General features: G+C 33.4%; 1 long non-coding RNA gene across 4 annotated transcripts in view; it reads left to right on the top strand.

Annotated features, from left to right (window-relative positions):
* Nucleotides 1–23,277, top strand: part of LOC105750400 — a 59,064-nt gene extending 35,787 nt beyond the window's left edge. For all 4 annotated transcript variants that reach the window (XR_004233803.1, XR_004233801.1, XR_004233800.1 and 1 more), the window contains 3 exons: nucleotides 5,430–5,580; nucleotides 7,614–7,751; nucleotides 23,235–23,277. This is a non-coding gene — a long non-coding RNA (uncharacterized LOC105750400). The remainder of the gene's footprint in view (nucleotides 1–5,429; nucleotides 5,581–7,613; nucleotides 7,752–23,234) is intronic.
* The last annotated feature ends 1,455 nt before the right edge of the window (nucleotides 23,278–24,732 follow it).

The raw sequence follows: 24,732 nt of genomic DNA, 5'->3' as shown, positions 1-24,732 counted from the left end.
GGGAATTCTCCTACCAAGATATACACAGAAATCATATGAATACAACCTAAAAACCAGTGTTTGTGAAAATTTAAGGAGTATTTCAATAATTCAAGAGATCTTTATCATTCATATATGGATCTTGTTAATATAACAAAAATAACTGCATAAATTCACTTACAAATTTACTGATCTACCAAATAAACCACCAAAAAGTCATTTCATAGAACTAGTAAGAACAAAATTTTGAGAATATGAAGTGAGACAATATGAAGTGAAGAGGGAAAATGTCTTAAGGAAGAGAAGCAACATTAATAGATCTCAAACTACTCAATAAAGTAGAAATAATGAAAACTATTGAATGGTTATTAAAAAATAAAAATGTAGGTCAGATTGGGTAAGCAAGACCTGGAATCAATTGAGCAGAATTTGATAACTGAGAAATGTTTGATAAAATCAATGACTAATTACTGAGGTAAAGACTCATTTCTAAATAAAATTGCTGAAAAATTTTGAAAGTAGCTTGCCAGAAATTACATACATACCAGCATTCACACTATATCAAAATAACTTCCAAATGAATTAATGACCAAGTTATAAAAATTGTATAATAAACAAATTAGAGCAAGAGTATATGCATTTCACAACTGTGGATATAATGAGAGTTCTTGCCTAAACAAGAGACAGAAATGATGGGAAAAGAAAAATGGATAACTTTGCATAAAATCGATAAATTTTGAACAAAGAACTTTGATTCAGTTTAAATAATAAAGGAAACTTTAAAATCTTTAGAGAAGTTTTCTCATATAAAAATCTGATATTTTTAGGATATTTAGGAAATTGATAGTAATATATAAGAACATATGTAGAATATATGCATATTATATACAAAGTATGTCATGTGAAATGCCAGACTAGATGAATCAAAAATCAAAATTAAAGTTGCAAGGAGAACTATCTCTAATTTCAGATGTGCATATGATACTACTCTCAGAGTATAAAGTTAAGAGGAATTTAAAAAAATCTTTTGATGAGATGAATTTGTAAAAGTTGGCTTGAAGCTAAATATCTAAAATTAAAATTTTGGTCACTGGTCCCATCACTTCCTAGTAAATAGAGGGAAAAGAAATAGAAGTAATGCTAGATCTTATACTCTTGGGCTTAAAGATCATGGTAGATAGTGACTACAGACAAGAATTAAAAAATACTTGTTCCTTAAAAGGAAAGCTATGCAAATCTTGACAGCATTCTTACAAAGCTGAGATTTCTTCTTGTTCACAAAGGTTCATATAGTCCAAGCTGTGTTTTTCTCCCAGTAGCAGTGTATAGCTGTGAGAGTTGAACTATAAAGAAATATAGAATTGAAACTTTTGAATTGTGAGGCTGCAGAAGACCTTTGAGAGTCCCTTGGACAGCAAGGATGTCAAATAAGTCAATGCTTAGAGAAATTAGTTTAAATATTTTGGTTACATCATGAGAAGATAGGATTCATTGGAAGAGACCCTAAGGTTGGGAAAAATTGAAGATAAAAGAAAAAATGAGGTAGATAGATAAGATGTCATGAAAACAATGACCATAAATGTGGACAGACTTTGGGATATAGTGGAAGGTAGAAAGACCTGGTGTATTATGATCCATTGGGTCATCAAGAGTTGGACATGACTAAATGACTGACTACCACCACCACCAACCAAAAAAAATCATAAAAACAGGAGTTATTCTCCCACAGATACATTATTATAGAATAGAAATAGTTTTCAAAAGAAGAAACTAAAGTCATAACACCCATGTTAAAAAAAAAAAAAGTTTTCCACTGAGATACAAATTAAAATATCTCTGGGATTCTGCTTTATACTCATCACACTGTAAGAAAATAGCAAAAATAAAAAATATTAAAAAAGAAAAAAATAACCATTTTGAAAGCTCTGTGGGAAGATTGGTGGAGTTGTGATCTAATCAAACCATTTGACAAAACAATTTGAAGCTATATCCAAATAGTTATGAAACTATTCACACTCCTTGATCCAGTAATATTACTATGAGGTATATACCCCCAAAAGGTTAAAGATGGATAAAAGGTCAAATAGGTACAAAAATATTAATTGTAACACTTTTTATAGCCCAGACCAGAACTGGAAGCAAAAATGGGTGTTCCTCAGCTAACAAAAGCAGCTTGACAAATCAAGGTGCATAAATTTCTTGTAATATTTATTTTAGATAGAGCATGACAAAAATTGAGACTTCCGAGCAACTTGGAAGAACTTCTAGGAGCTGATGCAGAATGAAATAAGCAGAACTAAGAGAACAAATTGTATACATGATGATTACAACAATGTAAAGGAAAATAACTTTGAAAGATATAAGAATGCTAATCAAAATTTAATCTGAGAAAATGACTACAATACACAGAAACTTTTGAATTCAGACAAAACAAGTCAAGAATTTATTAATATTTCTAAAATTATTTATCAATATTTAAGAGACATAAAAGATTAATAAATTGGGGATTAAAAATTACAAAAGGAACAAATAAAAACTCCTCAACAACCACAACAACATACACAATAAAACAAAATAAGGGGAATATGATTGAAATTACTAAAAATCTTGGGAGGAAGAAAATTCAAAGTCCTTAAATATGTAGTGTAATGAAATATTGCTTCTAAAAATCTAGTAAATGAGTTCAGGCTTATGAAGAAATGCTGTAAAATAAGGGAAAATTATCCAAGATTTGATGAGACAGGGGACCATGTGGAAACTGAGGAAAACATGGAACCCAACATGCTATTCCAAAGTGATTAAAAAGAGAAAGGAGAATTATGAGAGTAGAATTTATGGCCTCTCTGGCCAAAATCAATAAAATAAAACAGAAAACTGAAATCTGCAATGGCAAATCTCACTAAAGGAACAAAAGAGAGAATAATTAATTAGGAATGTCAATACACAGAAGTGAAAGAATGTCTGGAAGAAGAGAAACAAAAATTAAAACATTAAAAGAAAATATGCTGATCTCAGAAACAGGATGTGTAGAGACAATAAGGATTATAGGTCTCCTAGAACATGACAAGTCAAAAAATTTGAATATTATAATGCAAAAAATATTATAGGAAAAATGTTCAGAACTTCTGAACATAGAAAACAAAACTTCAAATGAAAGATTTCCCACGCCTCCAAAGTGGGTGGGTATTGTAAACTCTATGACACATAGTGGTTAAACTTAAAATTTATAAACAAGTTTCACAAGTAACTAGGATAGGGGCAGCTAGGTGGTGCAGTGGATAGAACACCAGCTCTGAATTCAGGAAGATCTGAGTTCAAATAGAGACTCAGATATTTAACACTTCCTAGTTATGCTACTCTGGGCAAATCACTTTATCCCAGTTGCCTCAGGGGGAAAAAAAAAAACCAAAATAAGTAAGTAGGATTAAGTATCTGATTTTGGACTTGAACTCAGATATTTCTAACTAGAGCTTCAGCTTTCTATTCCCTATAATATCTGCCTATCTCTGATACAATTCAAACCTAAAGTCTAATGGAATTAGGAGATAATGTATTGATCATGTGGGTTAAGAAGATCTGGGGCTCAAATCTTTCTGATCCTATGTTCAGTTTTGAATCTATTATATTGCCCAGTTGTTTATTCATATGAGTATACACGTCTGTTAAAGTCTGTTATATTCATAATGTCTAAAAAAGAAAAAAAATGATGAAATGAAAGAAAAAGAATAGTAACAATATTCAGAAGTGAACAAAAATAAGTTCAGAAGGGGCAGTTGAGTACTATTGTGCTAAATTTAATATATATATATATATATATATATTTAAAAAAACAAATTATATGACAGCTCACAATTTCATTTGCAGTCTTTTTTTCATCTTTCATATTGAAATGATTATGGTTTGAGATAGATATTTGCTAAATTTATAATGAAAAAAAGAAAGAAAACCAGTGTTAAACTGAGCCCTCGAAGTCTCGGTGAAAAGCATTACAGAATGTCACAGTATCTTACATTTAACATAAACTTAATAAATGTCTGTTCACTTGAATTAAATAAAAATGCTGGGATGTAATATTAAAAACTTGTCTAGAAGCAGAAAGGCTCTGTCCTGACTTTGGTTGAGATGCACCTGTTACGAACTCAGCTAAGACTGAGTTGACCAGGGGCAGATATATGAAATGTAAGGAGCTGAGGGATAGGAGGGTGAGGAGGTAAGGGGGAAAAGGGGTGGGATTGGGGAGGCAGTGGTTTCCACCAAGTTCCTTTTCTATTTTATTTAGATTAAATTCAGCTCAGCAGGGTTATTTCTTAATTAGAGCAGCCTAGCCAGGCAGGCCTCTAGCCTTGGACCCCTGCTTTGCCTTCTAAAGTTTCATGAGGGATGTTGTCCTGCCTTATTTCCTGAGTTCTAATATTTGAATAATGTGCAGTGATTTCAACAGGAAGAAAAGACTTGTAATTTAATCATCTTTATTAGACTGGGGGAGGGAGGGTGGGCAGAGGAAAGGGAGAGAACCTGTGTTGTCTCTTTGTCTGTTGACATTTTCTTTTCTTTTCACCTTCAATTCTAGTTATCAAGAGGTGAGTCCATAGTTCTTACTTTTTTAAAGCAAAGAAACCAAATGGGAACATTAACTTCCATAGAATGTTTGTTCATTGTTAGACACCTGCTGTTCTAGGGGAGAGATTTACATAAAATAAATAGCAGCTTCCTTTCTAGTAACATTGAGATTTAGTGAATCCTAAAACCAGGGACTGAATTTCAAGCATCCTATTGTTTACTGTTGACTTCTTGATGAATGTCACAGGCTACAATCCTTAATCTACCTGAATATTATGAAATGGAGGAGGCAAAAAGTAACAAATCATTTAGTAAGTGTTTACTATGTACCAGATACTGTGCTAAGATTAATGATACAAAGAACATCAAAAAATATTTCCTGCCTTCAAGATGTTTACAGTTTTGTAGGAGAGAGAACATGTGAACAACTAGAGAGTAGGTGGAAAGTACTCTGAGAAGAGAAGACATTTCCAACTGGGGAAGGCAGTGAGGACACTTGGGTAACTTGTTTCTTCTAATTATCATTTACCCTTTTACAATCTTATCTGTGGAACATATTGAAAAACCCATCCACGGGAACTGTGGAGATGATGTATGCAAAATACCAGAAATCAAAAGTAAATATTACCAACAGAAAAATGAATGGTGTGCTTATCTCAGGTTTGCCAGTCACCCAACAAACATTTAATAAGCACTTATTATGTGAAAACTACAATGTTAGACATTGAGGATTTACAAAGGAAGGCAAAAACAGTTCCAAGAGGTCAACATTGTAATGGTGTCAACATATATACAATTGTATACATGCAAAATTTAGGATTTGCATAAGGAAAGCATATAGAATGAATCTTTTAAAAAATCTTCAATGGGCACTTTTTTATTTTTAATAGGTAATGAATGTACTATAATTCTTGAAGAAAAATGAAGACTAAATTTCCACATTGCTCAATCAAATTGAATCCAGAATTGTCTGTTTTGTACCAATACAAACTTTACAACAGAAAAATGTATATTGCTGCTTCTTTAATTCTCCACAAAAAGGTATGTATGATACAGGTCTTTACTTTCTAGTCTATATGTGCATACCTCATTTGTACTGATATACACACAGAGGTCTACGTATTTCCCCTCCCCTTTGCCTAAGTACACATGCATTTTTATTCTGTTGATCTTTTTTTTTCCTTAAGAATTATCAGCAAGGAGTTTTTTTCCTTTGGGAGAAGTTCAGGCACCACATTTAAATTTGAGTCAGAAGAAATGGGATGCAGACTTTTTCATCTCTACCATTTTTTTCTAGGGTAAAACAAAGTGGCAGAGCCTCATTATCTGGAGTCACTGGCTTTGGTTCAGCCCAACCAGCCTTTGATGCCTAATGATTTTAAACTTATTTGTGAAGGACCATGACAAGGACAGAGAATTTTCTATCATATCTATTTTAAAGACATTTGCAATTGAGAACAGTAAATTAACCTCTAACCAGATGGAATAGTTTTACATCTAATAGAGTGACACTTTTACTAACATGCCCTTTAGGCTGATGCCTTTAATCATGCTCACATTGTTAGAGATATTTGGTCTAGTATGATAACATTTGTGTATCAAATGCCTTGATTTCTATATAGAAATAATGTTTTCTGATTAACCAAAATAATTACTATGTCCCAGGCAATGGCCAAATAATCATTTGTTCATCGAGATTAATTTATCTCATCTGATTTGAGCTGTGGAGATATTTCAATATAACAAAAGAATTTGGACATATCTAATAATAATAATAACAACAATAGTGATGATAATGAAGTTGATAAATACATATATTGATGGACAACATATCTAACATTCACTGTGATATGATTTGATGAGTGAATGGAAAAGGCGTTTATTAAGTACTCACCATGTGAAAAGAACTGTGCTAAATGTTGAAGAAATAAATAGAAAAGTAATAGAGATTGAATTCTAATTGGGGAACATCATATCTAGAAATATTTCAACAGGAAGTCAGATGCAAAGACCCAGATATAAAACCCTTAGGTGGCAACAGTGAAATACATGGTGGTACCACTTCTTTCATGCCATTTCATTGATGAAAAATATATCTGTTCCTAATGTTGAACCATTCTACAATGCCAGGGATGTGGATATTTCGTTGCGAGGTTCTTCTTTTCTGGGTCCCAGTAACTGTGGTTGTAGAGGAGACGTGGGCAGCAGTGACTGCATCAGCATACACCAGGTCATTTTTTCATAAGTTCCTTTTCTGCACTATGGGTAGGCTACATATGTGGCTTCTAGATCTGCAAAGTGTTTTAAAAATATTAACTTATTTTATTCCTATAACAGCATCACAAAACAAGTAAGTGTCTCTGAGGCAATATTTGAATTCAGATCTTCCTAGGTTCATATATAATGCTCTGTCCTTTGCATTACTGTGATGCTCTTCAAATGACAGTTAGATGATGGCTTTAGTGGCAGGCTGGAAACAAGGCTGGTCACTGATGTGATAGTAAGTGTTTAACAACCAGCTTTCCAAAAAAATAAATTTATCTAGGACATACTTTTAAGTTTAACTCAAATTAGGCCAATTAGGAGATGCTAAAATCAGGAGGACCTGAATTCAGATCTAACATTGGACACTTACTAGCTATGTGATTCTGAGCACTTAAGTCACTTAACCCTAGTTACCTCCACAAAAAGTTTTACCTGAATTTATAATTCCTTTACCCACCATTTTTTTACAATCAACAAAATAATAAATCATACCCAGATTTGTATGTAGCATTTGCCAATTTCTGAGTCTCACACTAAAAATTTAACAACCAGCTCTCCTAGTCAGTGAGAGGTGGCTTTAATACATACATGGGATTGTTGTTGTTATTGGAACACTGCTATTTTAAGGAGTTTTATTTCCATCTAAATCTGAGAGTACTAAATGGCTGATATATTAGCAATGGTTGGACCCATATGGATCTTATGACTTCCTATCTGTCCCTCCCTAAGCAGTCTTTGCTCTTTGTCAATCTATGATTCATCCATTCTTTAGCAATGTGCAGAAACATTTTTCTCATGTCTCATTTTAGCTTAAGATTCTGGAAAGGACATTGAATGGAGTACATAAGCAATCCACAGTAGTATGTGAACATTTCCCATGGAATATGAACTCTCTACTTGAGATTGATCCTGCCCAAGCTTGCATTTGCCCGAAGGGCTTGTCCATGGTAAGAATAAGGATGAGTGTATATATTTTGTGTATCTATCTATCTATCTCTATCTCTATATACTTACAAATATATAAATATATATAAATGCAAATATAAATATATAAACACAATACATATATACATTGTAAACTATACATGTATATATGTACATGTACTGCGTATATAAAATCTGTACATTTGTATATATGTATAAATATTTATATATGTATATCTTCTGAGATATGTATGTCTCTATGTATCTGTCTACCTATGTATCTCTTCTGTTTTCTCAGGAAAGCCATATCCTATCTTGGTTCCCTGCAGGGAAATAGATATGTATGTACCTACGTGTGTGTATAATTATGTATGCATATATAATATTTCTGTAAACTATACAGTGTTGCTATATATATATATCTATACATACACAAAATCTATGTTGATTCTAATCTGTGGGAAACTTATGTTTGCCTGGCTTGTGATGGTTTCTCTTTCCAAATGGAATATTCCACTATTTCTTCATCTTTTTCTTCAACTTCTAATGAAACAGCAATATCATCTTTTTTTTTCTTAAAAGGGATCAAAACTTAATTGTTAACTCTGTCTATTTCAATCATTAAGCAGACCAGATAAGGATTTTGTATCTGTTTAACTTTTTTAAGGGCAGAGTAGACAAATTTGTAAGTGATAACAAAAGGCAAGTTTGTAAAGAAATAGTTGAAGGAAGATAGGACCAGAAGAAATTCTCCTCCAGTTTGATAAGGTATGATCTTTGAATTAATTCTCTATTTTAGTTAAAGATTAGGGAAGTAAATCTCCCTGATTTCTCTGTTATTGCACTAGTGCAAAATCAGCGAGTTTCTACCTCTCATTGTTTGCAAAGGGGATCATGGAGAAAGGTACAGGAGCAGGCATCTAGAAATCAGATGCTCTGCATTACCCTGACTGTTGCATTTCCTCCCATGTGGCTTGAACAAGATGAAAGATCTGGCTTTTGTTTCTCTAAAGCCTCAATATCCAAGTTCTAAAAAGATCACTTAACTGGAAGACTCTGGAACAAAATCTGTTCTCCATTTGAGACCTAGCACTAAAGAAATATTATCTAGAAGAGTCTTGGAGACAAGCATTACAATTTTTTCAATAGTATTTTATTTTTTCAAATCAAAGATAGATTTCAACATTAATTTTTATAAGAAATTGTATTCTAAATTTTTCTTCCTTCCTCTCTTACCTCCTCCCTCCCCAAGACAAGCAAGCAATCTGATAGGGGTTAAATATGAGCAATTCTTTTACAAATATTTCCATATTTGTCATTTTATGAAGGAAAAATCAGATCAAAAGGGGAAAAAACATAAAAAAAAACCCAAAAAGATGAAAATACATTACAATTCTTTAAAACTTAGCTGGATAGTCTACATATAAAATGTCAAACTTCAGAGATGTCTACAAAGATAACAACCTTCAGCCTTCTGTTGAAGATTAGGAAGGTTTATGAGTGCATATATTAGTTATTGATCCTATTAAAATCCCTAATTAGGTTCCTTTACTAAAATTAGCTTTGTAGACTCAATGTCAGAGTATTGTAGACTAACACTCAGGTTGAAATAAGAGGGATATAATTCTGCATATGAGTTTGAGGCTAAAAAACCAGTGAAAATTGATGGATGTAGAATGAACAATTCAAAGCAGATATAGCTGAGGGGACTCTGAAAATCAAAGATGGAAGTTATACATTGGGAAGCAAAGAATTGAAAAGCCTACAGAACTAAGGAAATCACTGAAGGTGGAAATCAGTTCTGAGGTCCTAGACACTGGTAGGATGTCTATCTCTGGAAGACAAAAGGATAGAATAACTCATGAAATGCTTGACTCCTGAAGAAAGGTTAAAAAAAATTTCTTCAGGGCATCAGCTAATTTTAATGACTTTTTCATTACTTACTCATCGAATTTTAATGACTTATTCACTGCTTAGAATGTCTGATGTCCACAATCATCTGTCATTCAAAAAGTCACAAAGGTTAGAGAGGGAAGGGTCACATTTTTCACCTAGAACAGTACCAGTGGCATGATAATACTCTAACCCTTCTGTTAGAATTGGTTTAAATTAGAACTTCCGTTTTGAGGCCCATGATAATTTAGTCAGCTTATTTCATATTACTATAATGAGAATTGATCATGAACTATTGTTGCAATATAAAATGTGGATTCTGATTTTTTTTTCATCTAGTGTAATCCTGTACCTTCATTATCTTAGTAACACCAGGAGAAAACACCATTAAAATGAAAAAGGAATGACTACCCTCAGGTCCCAGTTTCCTATAGGGGAAGAAGATGGGGCATAGCCTTCTGTGGAAAAGTGGATTACACAGGTGACAAGACCAAAGTAAGGAACCAGAGACTTATCTCCTCTCCAGAGAGGAGAAGAGCTAACAGGAAGCCAACAGATGTGACCTGGAGTCCATGCTATAGTCTCTAGAATCATTTATAGAATCACAGAATTAAAGTTAGAAGGGACCATATAAGCCATTTAGTAAAATCATGTCATTTTATTGATAAGGAATAAGACAGAGAAAATTAGAGGCTTGCCTAGGTGACACAGATGGTAAATAGAAGAGCTGAGATTGAAACTCATATACTCTAACTCCCTTACCTGTCTTACTTCCCACTCTTTCCTATCAGATGTCTTTTTAATGCTTATTTGCATCTTTAAGCTATTATATATTATTATCAATGAATATTATCATCAGATATGGTTTCTTTCAATGTTAATAAGTATATGTTTGGGGATGGGATTGTGAGAAGCCAGATGCAAAGAAGGAAAGATTTTCTGGTTTCTCTTGAATGCATGCAAAGAAATATTGCAGTGAGAGCATTTCTCTTGTTAGGATTGAAATCATACCCTACAACTACTTAAATTCAATGGGCAAAGAGCCAACAGTAGTAGTATTTGTGGCCTAAGAATCCCACACCCTGCATGTGATAATTACCAAAAGCCCCAAAGACCTGCTCATTGGCCCCAAATTTAAGATTTTCTCATTCTACATGTGCTTGGTCAACACATGGGGTTGAGTATTGGGGATGGATGGTACTGAGCAATCTGTTCTCTCCTACAATATCACCTACAACCAGGGCATACCCTTTAGCAGTAACAGCTTGCCCTAATAGTAATAGCTTTATATAACCTATATAAAATGTATAATTTATGGATGTAGTACAGAGAAGCTAACTGGCAAACCTGGAACTACTGAATAGACATTACTTTAGACTAACACATGAATCATCCAACAGTGGGATATAAATTGGTACTCATGGAGAATTGCTTTTCATTGGTCATGAAATTTATCTAATAAATGAAGAAAAAAAAGGAATAGGGACTTATTTCAAACCAGTGATTGTGATATTAGAATAGAAGTTCTGTGAGGGAAGGGAACATTTCCTTTAAATCTTTAAATCTGCCTTAGGATCTCCAGGATTTAGGGATATAATGGACATACTTAATAAATATTTGTTGAATGAGGTACAAACTAGCTGTGTGAACTTGGCCAAGTCATAATGTCCTTGAGCTTCAATTTCCTCAGAAGTAAAATAAAGGCTTTGGACTTGATGATTTCAAAGGTCACTTCAAGCTCTAAATATCTGGTTGATTGGTTGGGGTATTACAAACTGTTACTTCTCAGGGAGAAGTATGTGTACTAGCTAAAGAAATAGATTGTTTTCCTAAAGCTTCCTGTCTAAGTCTACAAAGGTCAGGATGGTAAAATCAGCTGCATTTCTTGGTTCTAGTAGGGGGAATATTTCTAAACAGTAGCTGTGTGTGTGTGTGTGTGTATGTGTTTGTGTGTGTATGTGTGTGTGTGTGTGTGTGTGTGTGTGTGTGGGTACCCCATGCACGAATATGTGATACCACATATTAGCAAGTATATGGAGGGATGGGAAGTGGAGAGGATTAGGAGTTCTACAGAAAAAGCAAAAGCAACAAGGTTAAGATTTAGCCTCAGGAAGATAAAAAGGAAACCCATTATTAAATTAAAAAGTTCTTTTCCTCATAGAGATTCCAAGAGTACAGGAATATTTAGTTATTAAGCATGATTAAAGGGAAAAGGAATACCCAATGTACCCAATGAGAGTATATATGCAAAGTTTTTGTCAATAAAGTAATCACTATCACTTCCTTGAGTCAGTTCATTTCTCATCTATAAAATGGAAGCAAATAGAATGGCTTAGAAACTGGACTCTACCAATATGTTGTTTATGAAAGAAATATCTGAAACAGAAAGACACACATATAGGAACTAGAGCAGAATCTATTATACTTCAGCAGAAGTAAAAAACCAAAACAAAACAACATTATCTCAGACAAAGCAAAAGCAATGATAGACCTAATTAAAAGAGATAATCAAGAAAACTACATTTTGATGAAAGATATACAAAATGAAGTAATATTAAATTTTTTCAGCAAATTTCTCTGATAAAGGCCTTATTCCTCAAATATATAGGGAACTGGATCAAATTTATAAAAATAAAAGCCATTCCCCAGCCGATAAATGGTCAAGAGATATGAAAAAGCAGTGGTCAGAAGAGCTATCTATAATCACATGAAAAAATGTTCTAAATCACTATTTATTAGAGAAATGCAAATTAAAACAATTCTAAGGTAATATCTCACATCTATCAGAAATGACAAGTGCTAGAGATAATAAGAGAAGGTAGATACACACTAATGAACTGTTGATGGAATTGTGAACTAATGTAACCATTCTGGAGAATGATTTGGAAATATGTCTAAAGGACTAAAAAAGTGAAAACCTTTTGCCCAGCAATACCATTGTTAGGTTTGTATCCCAAAGAGATCAAAGAAAAAGGAGAATTAGCCATATGTGCAAACATATTTGTAGTAGCTCTTTTTGTTGTGTCAAAGAAATGAAAATCAGGGGTCCTTTAACAATTAGGGAGTGGCTGAACAAGTTGTGTGGTATTTGACTATCATGGAATACTATTGTACTATAAGAAATGATGAAGTGAATGGTTTCAGAAAAACCTGGGATGACCTATATGACCTGATGCAAAATGAAGTGAGCAGAACCAGATCATCATTATACAAAGCAGCAGCAATATTATAAAGATGATCAAGAGATCAGAATCCAGTATCCTTTTTTTCTTTAGTAACCCGCCATTGATACAAGTTACATTTCAAAGAAAAAAATAGGATACACATTGTGGCAATTCAAGATAAAGATCACTACAATGATCCAAGTCAATTCCAAAGGATTCATCATTATAAAAAATGTTATCTACCGCCAGAGAGAATTGATGAATGTTGAATGCAAATTGAAGTGTGATTTTCTCGCTTTTTTGTGATGTGACTAATGGAGAAATATTTTATATGATTTCACATATATAATTGATATATTGCTTGCCTTCTCAGTGGGGAGAATTTAGAGCTCCAAATTAAAAAAGATGTTAAAAATAAATAATACAATTTTTAAAAACAGTTCAAGTCTTACCTTTTGTAGGTGGCCTTTCTTAGTCCTCTTAGATGCAAGTGCCTTCCTCTTTCAGATTATCTTTCGTTTATTCTGTTTATTTTTTACTTGAATATAATTATTTATGGGTTGATTCTCCCAAGAGAATATATAACTTTTCAGGGTAAAAGACCAGCTTTTTTCTTTTTGTTTTTTGTAAACTCAGATCATAGCAAGTAGTGCCTGGCACATAATAGAAACTTGTGGGCTGGCAAAAATCATTCTTGTGTTTTCAGACCCCAAAACCAAATTAAAAATCCCCCAACTCTCTGGTTATTTGGATGAGAGTAATGGGGAATTTTCAGGGAAGAGTTGAAATTTCACTATATTTTGAACCTTCTGTTTCTTTTCCTGAAATGCTGAATTCTGCTGTGAAGCCACAGGAGACAGGAGGAGAAAGGACTTGAGGAAAGGAAAGGGCTTTTGCCTAAGAGGGCTCTGGGAGAGTAACCAATCCCATCATGGGGCTGCAAGTTGATGTCTCCAGGGTCATGACCGCACAGCCTATGAAAGGTTAGAACGGAAAAGACTTTTCTGCAAGTCTCCCCCTCTCCCTCCTGTCCGCCCTTTCTTTCTCCCAGTGGTGGACTCTGAGAGGTGGAAGGAAGGATGTATCAAACAGAAAGAATAAAGAACCCCTGCCATTCACCCCTACCATGCAAAGCTTGGACCTGCCCGAGATTAGGTGGCAGCCGTGTGTTGCTGATTAACAGCAATGAGCATGAGAGAAATCAGAATCCAGTGGGCTTGTTTTCTTTAGTAGCCCACTGTGGTTACAAGTTGCATTTCAAAGAAAAAAATGGGATAAGTTTTGCGGCAATTCAGCTCATGGTCTGGGATTAGAGATGAGGGAGGGACATAGACAGAACAGACATTAAAGAAACCAACAGAGTGTCAGCAGAGCTTTTAAATCAGATTTCCTTCCTCATGGATGACCTGTGATTCAAATGGATGTTTAATCATCAATCAGTAAAGGGTTAAGTCAATAATTCACAAAATGCATCTTTTTGAAATCAGAATGTGTCTCATGTATCACCATTCTCTTCCTTATTATTATTTATATAATTATTATATTAATTGTAATTATAATAACAAGATGAATTTAGTTTCCTCTGAATCCAAAATGAATAGACAATGGGAAAAGACAAACTGGACCAGAGAGAAGGTTTAGATGTCATATGGATAATCTAAAGATGAGTTGCACATAATAATAAAAGTTGAAGAGAGCAATATATAGAAGTTATTTCATTAGAACCTCACAATAACCTGGAAGGTAGGCACTATAGGCATTATTACTATACTTTCATTTTTCAGATGAGGAAATTGATATTCAGAGAAATTTAGGGACATTGGTTTCACAGCTAAGTATGAGGCATGACTCAAATCCTGCTGTTTCTCACATTAAAATTGGCATTTCTATTATCTTCACCAACAACTTTGGTATATGTTACTCTTATGGGGCATGAGAAACTTGTCAAAAGAATGTGGTGAACATTTAGCAAATAATCAAATTGCATTTTAAAAATACCATGAAGATATTAGTAAGAAAATTCGGATTAGAGAAATAATGGTGAGGAGTCAAAAGCAGAATAGAAAAAGGATCTTAAAAAAATTAAAGGAAATGGTTGAAAGAATAATTTCTTGCATTGAGTTTTAAAGGAAGTCAAGCATCAGAAGTCCCAAGTTTGAAATTTCATTGGAGTGTTTATTAAATATGTGACTATGAGCAAATCACTAAACTTTTCTGGAACTTAGTTTCTTCATCTGTAAAGTGGAAATTATAATACTTGTGTACCTGATAAGATTGTGGCATAGAGCAAATAGTTTGTAAATTTTAAAACATTATAGACATGTTATTTGTTATTATTTATAATAAATCCTATGATGTACAAAATAAAAAAGGAAAGAATAATTCCTACTGATCAAAGTTAGATACGCAATATTTTTCATATCGACTAGACAAAGAATTACAATGATTCAGTGAAAGATATAACTCCAGATTTATTTCAAATTAATGAATGTTGTTATGCCTTTAGAGAATTACATTCTATTCTTATTAAATATGCTGACAAAACTTTAAGTTCATTTACATCAATTTATGTTTGTTTCAGATTTTTCAGTCCCATTTTCAGTCAAATCCAAAGCAAAAACAAAATCCCAAAAGACAAATTAGAGGCTAAACATGATGTATAGATATCCCTTTAATAAACTATCTTCACAGTATCTCTGACATTCAACTCCTCTCTGCTTTCAAGTCTCAGGGGGTCATCACCTCTCATCTGTTCTAGAATATTATGGAAGCCTCCTCATGAGACTTTTGCCTAAAATCTTTCTCCATTCCAGTACATTTGACACACTGCTGCCAAAGGTGCATATATGCCCATTTGATTCCTCCATTCAATACTGGAGCTTGTAGGTTAAAATAAAAAACTCTTCTGTTTAACATTTAAAGTCCTACATAGCATAGCATCAGACTATCCTTTAAATTATTTGGCTATTACTGAACCTCCAGCACTCTTGGATTCAGCCAAACTGGCCTTCTCTCTATTCTTAACATAATACTCTATTTCCTATTTCTATGTCTTCTAACTGGAATTCATTTCCTCTGTCCTTACCACCATTTTATAGAATCTCTCTTCCTTTAAGAGAATCAAGAGAATATTGTACACAGTAACAATAAGATTATATGATCAACTGTGATGGACTTGGCTCTTTTCAATAATGAGGTTATTCAAGGCAATTCCAATAGACTTGTGATGGAAAGTGCCATATGCACTCAGAAAAAGAACTGTGGAGACTGAATGTAGATCAAAACATAATCACCTTTTTTTTGGTTGTTGTTTGTTTGCTTTTTTTTCCCTAGTTGTTGCCCCTCCTTTGACCTGATTTTTCTTGTGTAATCTGACTATTACGGAAATATGTTTGGAGGAATTGCATATGTTTAACATAAAAAAAGATTCAGTTCAAGCACTTTCTTCTTTATGAAGTCTTTCCTATCTCCATTACTGGTATCTTCCCTTTCTAACTATATATATTTATTACTGTGGATCCAGATTAGTGTGGTTTATATATTACTCTTTCTTCTAATTATGCTATTTTAGGGAGGACAAGATTAAAAAAGCTGCTCTCTTGTCTCCTTTTGTGATCCTATCTCCTAACCTGTGCTTTCTTTACTCTACCCTAAAAAGCCTAGTGCCACCATGATTGTGGTTTCTCCTTTTCAGTAATGATAAGAACATAGATTTAGTGAGAATTTGGGGGAGACTTTATAGATCAACTAGTCCACTTCCTCAGATAAAGACACCAAGGATGAGGAGGTCTAAGTATCTTGGAATTTGATCCTAGATCCTCTGACTCAATCACCATAGTTTTTGCCCACTGCATCACAAATCAAGGCAGTCCTATTTAGAAAAATCCATTAGTCCAAAACATCGGAGATGAAAGGGAGGACAATATGAAAGTTAATTTATTCAATATTAAATCTAATAATTGTTTTTTCATCATTTGGAAATCCAAATGTATTAATCTTGTGCCAATTCTATCTATATTTATTCTGTATGTGCTTACATATGCAAATGTTATCTTCCCTTATTAGCTTGTTGAGAGTAGGGATTATGTCATTTTTGGATTTGTATCTACCAATATCCAACACACTGCCTAAAATGTTATAGGGACTTAATAAATATTCTTTGATTGATTGATTAATTGAAACAAATCATAGTCCAGAGAGCTTATAAGTCAATGAGGTTAACAAAGCTTTCCCACACTTTGTGAGTACTGAGTATGTTGGTCCAGGTGTTCTGGGATCCTAGTTGAAAGATATATGTAATAGTAGATAGTATAAACCAGAACAAAATGGTTTTTGGGAACATAGGAGCAATGTAATTTAAAGGGGGAAATTTTCCTATTGCTCCCCATCTCACCACTTCATCCCCATGGAGGCTAAAGATTATAAGGTGCAAGCTCGTCCTCAGGTCCAGACAGAAAATTCATGAAAAAGAAAGAAGGAAAAAAAGAAAGAAAGAAAGAAAGAAAGAAAGAAAGAAAGAGAGGGGGGGGGAAGGAAGGAAGAAGAAAGAAGAAAGAAAAAGGAAGGAAGGAAGAAAAAAAAGAGGGAAGAAGGAAGAGAGGGAGGAAGGAAGGAGAGAAAGAATAATTTATACACTGCACATTTAAGTTCAATCTGTATTATTTATCTCTGTCATTACTTTCTTAAATCTAGACAATCAATAAAACAATGAATCAAGGCCTGATTTGCAGTCTTTGCTGATTTTTCAAAGGGAAAATACTTATACTGAAATTTAATAATCAACTTTTAAAGCTGGTTTCAACACAACTTTATTTGATAGGAAGAACTGCATTAAAATAGGGCAAGTTTAGGGGACTGGAAGGAAAAAAATAGTTTACCATTCCCCTCTGCAAGAACGCACAATTTCTTGTTTAAGCACCACAAAATATGTAAGCCACTTTTATAGATGTGCTTTTTATGTGCTTATATCATGTCTAAAGTATAGCACACTCAAACTTACTCAGCTAGATTAGTCAGATTCTGACTTATACTCTCACCTCTAATTTGACACAGATCTTAAAAACTCAGGGGGATCATCGTTCTTTGTACTGATTTAAGGGACAGAGAGAATACCTATAAAATCAGGAGCTACTGAAAGTCCTGTATATATTCACAACCTGGGTCTATGGTTAAACCATTTAAATTTAAGACATTTATTAAGTATCTCCTATGTTTGAGATATAAGGGTAAAAACAAAAGAAAAAACTCATTGACCTCAAGAACATACTGTTCAGTCAATCAATAATCATTTATTAAACACTTATTATGTGCTAGATTTGATACTTCATAATTAGAATTTTCTTCATATGGCAAATGATTATTTAACTGTAAAGCCTGATTCAAATGCAAATATTTCTCTAATGCAATTATATTGTACTTCTATACCTCATCTGTATCATCTGTGTAATAGATACCTGCACAAATCTTATTGATTTCTAAGAATGCAAAATCCTTGAAAAAAGAGCCTTGAATGTCCTATCAAAACTATAACTACCTTAGTGCTTTACTTACTCAGGTCTCTGCACCAAGTCAGTGCTTAATAAATATTTTATGAATTGGATATTTGTTGGTTCACATTCATTTCATGTAGTAAGCTCACTGAGGTATTTTGAATGCCATATCACAGAAGTATTAGCATGGCAGAATGGGTTGAGGATTGATTTTTAGCATCAAGAAGATTTAGATTTAAGTGATTCCCGAGACACCCACATATACGAGTTGTATGATAATGAGCATACTGACCATACCTCAGCAGTTCAGTAGAGTTAAAGTAAAAAGTAAAAAGAAACTGTCAACTGCATTGGTGGAGGTAGTTTCTATGTCAGAAAATCATACTATTGTGTATGAGAGTGTACAATATAAATTATGTGTTATGAGCATTCATACATGATGACTTGAGGAATAAGATATGACTTCATGAAGAAGATAATATTTGATCAAGATCTTGAAGAATGAGAAGATTTTCATCTTCTAGAGCTTGAGGGGGACAGAGAGAATCCCAATTTTAGAGAATGAAAAAATTAAGGAAGACTGAGGAAATTTGTGACTTGTTCAATAAGCAAAAAGTAAGCTGTTCCAGCCAGAGTATGCTATGGGCACAGAGAAAGGGAATAATGTGAGATAAGCCTAGAGAAATCAATTGGAGTCAAATTGTAGAAAAATTTGAATTCCCAGCTAAGAATTTTGGATGAGATGATGTATTATTCAACAAGCAAGGCTCTCCCAACAAAGAATGACTGAAGTCTCCTTCTGTAATGAAAATAAGAAATGAGAGGCACATCAATGAAAGGAATTGAAGTTTCCAAACAAAACCTTGATTCCCCCCTTGCTTCTTAAACTATTATATTTAAAATGTGACCTCTTTGATTTAATCCCCAATTCAAAAAGGAAATATAAGCCAATATGTCATGTTTAGCATTAATGACATTTGATATGTGTACAAGGTCACACATGTCACAACTATCAGCCTAATATAATCATATTCATACTTCTTGGCTGTTAGTGACACAATGGATAGAGCTGGATTTGGGATCAAATCATGCTTCAGGCATATATAACTTTGTTATTATAGGTAGTCATAGAACCTCTGTGAACCTCAGTTTCCTCATCTATAAATGTTCCTGTCTGACAAGGATGTTGTAAGGACAAAACAAGAAAACATATAAAGAGCGTTGCAAACCTTAAAGTACTATATCAATGCTAGTTATCATTTATGATGCTAATCATTAACTTTATGATTAATGTTGATAATAAAAAATAATGGTTGCTATTATTATTTTCAGAACAAAGTGTTTCTACTGTTGTTAAAATTCTCAAGTGACACTAAATGTCTGACCATAGACACTTTCCAAATTTTGACTTTGTATTATAACTATAGAAGTCATTTCAGGAAATTGCCTTCAATTCACAGTTAATAGATTTGAAGGGAGGAGAAGAGAATAATCATTTATTAAGCACCTATTATGTAATAGGGACTTTATATATTTGCATATATTAGCACTAAAAGAAATCTTCAAAGTTATTTAATCCAACTCCCTCATTTTACAGGTGAGGGAAAAATGAGACCCAGAGAGTGAGATGAATTGTCTAAAGTCACACAAACAAAAAAATGATAAAATTCGGATTTGAACCCATAGCCTCCAAATCCAGCACTCTTTCCATTGTAACAGCAAGCTTGTCAGTTCTACTAGAGATAGGCTGCATAATTTTATTCTCAGTTTGTTTGAAAAGAAAGAACATAGAGTGAGCACATCTCCAAAGGTGATGTTGGCCAGACTAAACAACCTTCACCTTTACTTTCTTTTCACACTGATGAGGCATTTCCTTTTAGAAGTGGAAAATTTCTGGAAATTTTGAAACCTTTTTGGGGAAAAACAAACAAACTTGTGGGATTTATTTTTTTTCTTGTAAACAATTTTAGATAACGAATCTTGGAGGAAAGTTGAAATATCTTTGGTACTTATTATTTAAATACCTTTTATGGTTCATAAACACATACATATATATATATACATACATACACATATGTGCATACATACACATATAGAAACACTGCATATATAAAATGCTACATATATTGCTGCTAATATCATGGGGTTTGATATAATAAAACATAGTTTGCTCAGACAACAATTCGATATATACTAATTTAATTTTCTTTTAAAACTTTTCTATTCTTACAAATTATGGTATAAGCTGCTCCTAAACTAAAGGATCCAGACTTTTCTTTACATTTTTGCCAGTTTATGAGAAACAGACAAAACTTTGAAAAAGGAAAAGGAGGAGAAGACAATTTATTATCTACTCTTACATTATGGTAAGAGCTTAAAAATATTCTTCATATTTACTTGGTTCAGTAAATATTATTACTATCTCTTATTAAAGTTGAAGAAAGTGGTGCTGACAGAGGTTAATTGATTTTTCCAGGGCCTGAAGAGAGTTTTGAATTCAGTTCTTCCTGACTTTAGATATGGGAATCACCCACAATAAACCAAAGATAGTTATAGTTTCTTTATTTTCTACTGTAAAGCAGAATTCATTTGCTTTCAGGAAAACTGAGAAAAAGGCCACCAACACAGAAAGAAGACCTTTTCTGATCACCCAAATCATTGAATTTGATTCTTGCTCCAAGGGATCTTTGCTAGCCAGTTTTATCATTACAGTTTTCATCTCTGATTTTTTGACACTTCTTAAAAATCTTCTTTACATCCTCCTGAAAACTGATATTTTGCTCAGATGGAGACCTTTCCCTGTATTAATTCATTTCTGATTTAGTATAAGCATTTTCAAATGACCTGAGTTCTTTTACATATATGGTGCAAAAGACAGAGCAATCTGATGCAGGAAGGAAATACGAATCCAAGGTTTGGACATGGTGTTTTGGGAGACTGTGCTTGGCAGAAACCCAGGCAAACATCTGAGACAGTCTGTATAAGCATCATCTGAAAGTTCCTTTTTACTATTAATTCCCAAGAGTCTAGCCTGTTTTGCAATCTGGTCAAATGTAGTAACATTACTGTCAACACTTCTATTTCTGCCTTTGGGTCTAGGACACCTGGTTCAATTCATACCTCTCTATTTTCCCTCTCTGTCTCGTAGACTCCTCATTCTTTTTCTAATTCAGGGTCTTGTACTCAGCTTTCTTCTAGATGTACATTCTTTCTTTGGTAATAATATGGCTTCAATTATTGACTCAATACAGAAAAGTGCCAAATATTTCCAGCCATGACATCTTTTCAGAGCTCCTGTCCTGTATCTTCAACTGTCTACAGGATAACTCTAACCAAAGCAACATTTCAAAATTGTGTGTCTCATTGAACTTGCTATATTTTCCCCTAAAATGAGTTTTTTCCCTTTTGACTTCTTTATTAGCATGTACTCCAGGGTTCTCTTGATTGTATGGTCTGAAAGCTGTCTACTAGATTAGATGAAATCTAGGTTTAGGAATGAAATGATTTTTGATGATTACCCTGCACTAAACTGGCAATATTTGCTTAATGCTTTGGAGGTGAGGGAATAAATAATTCACTAAGGGTAATATGATATCTTCGGCTATTAAACTGTGTAAGATATCTATAATGTTATAATTATAATAGAGGCACATACAAAAAATACCATTTCTATTCTTTCCTTTCATATTCTATGATATTAGACTTCTTGAGAGCTTCCTTTCCACTCAACTCATATTTTCAAGTGAAGGTAACTACTACCTAAAAGATATTCTGTGGGTATATACTTCCAAAATTAAAATTCCTTATCTCCCAAGTATGTACTTATCTTTTAATAGTTATCCAATGGACATAATTACCTCAAAGCAAAGTCATTTAAAATGTGATACCTTTGGCCATCATGTAAAGTATAGAATTAACCAGCTGTTTCTTGACCTTTTCTGATCCTTCCTCCATTCTGGCTAGGGCAAAGGGTAATCTTTCTCAGGGCTTTTTTCTTTTTTTTCCAAGGTAGAGGCTAGTGGTGATGGTTGAGAGTGTAATCTTTTCTTTGGTCCTTATTCTTTTCCTTCTTTCCCTTTCCTCAACTCTGTTTTCTTCAGAGAATTGACCAGTCAAATCATCTTAGAGCAATTAATTTGCTTTTTAGCATAAGGGCAATATGATGTTTCTCAAGTCCATGTAGTTCCCCCCTTTTCTGTTTTATGGAGTTAATATCAGATGAAAAAGTGATTACCATAATCAAGATAACTCAGGGTTTCCAATTAGGAAAATTCTTAACATTCAGACAGAGATCTGGCTCTCTGCCATAAATTATATTTTTGAGTTTGATCTCCCACTAATTCCTAGCTTCAATAGTTGAAGCAAGATCAGGATACAGGAAACATTTAGGTAAAATAAGCATGTAGAGTATATTATAGTGCTTGTTAATGAATAGGCATAAGATGGATGGAATTATATAGAGAGCAGATCTTTTTTGGTCCCTTAGTCCTTGAAGAGGTGAGTACAGAGCCCTAATTTCTTTTGCTTTGAGATGCCTACAGAAGTTCCACTTTGAAGATCCCCTTTGAGTTTTCATTTCCCTTCTGCATATCTGCTCTTTTTTCATTTTGGGTTTCTTATCAATTGTGACCACTATTGTTACTTGGTCATTGCCTTCTGCTTCAGTTATTAAGATCCAAGTAGAACCCTGTATGCCATTATCTCTCTATTCCTTTTTATCATTATTATTTCAATCTCTTCTCTTGCAGTCTGTGTACAACTCTTTTTAAAATTTCAAAGGTGACTCAAAGACCTTTTTTCACTTAAAGATCACAATAATCCAAATCATTCTCAGATTTGCAAGGGACTACTTATAATCTGAACAAATCCCAGAATGCCAGTCAGTTCTCAAATCTGTTACACTAGGATGGCATAGTAAATATATCATCTTCAAAACATTTTCCATATTATTATTCTGTAGGAAATGACCAGTAGGATGATTTCAGAAAGTCCTGGAGAGACTTACATGAAGTGATGCTGAGTGAAATGAGCAGGACCAGGAGATCATTATATACTTCAACAATACTACATGATGATCAATTCTGATGGACATGGACCTCTTCAACAATGAGATGAACCAAATCAATTCCAATAGAGCTGTAATGAACTGAACCAGCTACACTCAGCAAAAGAACTCTGGGAGATGGCTGTGAACCATTACATAGAATTCCTAATACTCTATTTATGTCCACCTGAATTTTTGATTTCCTTCACAGGCTAATTGTACACTATTTCAAAGTCTGATTCTTTTTGTACAGCAAAATAACTGTTTGGACATGTATACATATATTATATTTAACTTATACATTAACATATTTAACATGTATTGGTCAACCTGCCATCTGGGGGAAGGGGTGGAGGGAAGGAGGGGAAAAGTTGGAACAAATATTGTCAATGCTGAAAAATTACCCATGCATATATTTTGTAAATAAAAAGCTATTAGAAAAACACTTTCCACATAAGTCCTGAATGTACTTCCCCTCCTCACAGCATCAGTGGGAAGAGTGGGCACAAAGTTAGTATATACTGGTTGTGAGGTACATTAGAAATGTCCAAGGTAACTCACATCTCATATCCTTTTATAATTTATTTAACTTCTCTGGGCCTCAGTTTTTTTATCTCTAAAAATGAGGTGGTTGGACTAAATGGATTTTAAAGTATCTTCTAGCTATATATCTATGATCCCCAACGTCCCTTATTGGTTTCTTCAGTACTCTGATGTCCTTTTTCTTCTCTTGGTATCCTCACACATTTTTCACTGGAGTAACATTTCTGTGAGGCAAATCACTTATGCTTGATCCCAAGGTCTGTTCTTATGCCTTGGTTTCTTCTTCTTTTTTTCATAATGCTTTATTTTCCCCAATACTCACAAAAACAATTTTTCAACATTCATCTTTGCAAAACCTTAACTTCCAAATTTTTTTTCCTCTTTCCCACTTTTCTCCTCCTCAAGACAGCGAGCAATCCAATATAGGGTAAACATGTGCAATTCTTCTAAACATATTCCATCTTCATCATTCTGGGCAAGTAAAATCAGATTAAACGGTGAAAGAAAAAAAAACATGAGAAAGAAAAAACAACAAGGAAATAAACAACAAAAAAAGGTGAAAATACTATGCTTTGAGCCAGTGGTTTATCTATTTTTTTTTCAAACAAAACCATCTTAAGTTTTATTTATCAGTGCAATCATTTTCCTTCAATTTTATTAATTTCTTCCTTGGATTTCAGAGTTTCAGATTTGGTGTTTAATTGGAGTTTTTTAAATTTGTTCTTTTTCTAGTTTTTTTTTTAAGTTGCAAGTTCAATTCATTGATTCATTTAATTTTTCTATTGTACTGATGCAAACATTTAGAACTATAAATACTTTGTGTTCCATAAGTTTTAGTATCTATCCTTGTTATAATTTTCTTTAGTGAAAT

This window comes from Sarcophilus harrisii, chromosome 4 (genome assembly GCF_902635505.1).
Source record: "Sarcophilus harrisii chromosome 4, mSarHar1.11, whole genome shotgun sequence".
NCBI classification, from domain to species: domain Eukaryota; kingdom Metazoa; phylum Chordata; class Mammalia; order Dasyuromorphia; family Dasyuridae; genus Sarcophilus; species Sarcophilus harrisii.
This window is presented reverse-complemented; position numbering and strand designations above follow the sequence as displayed.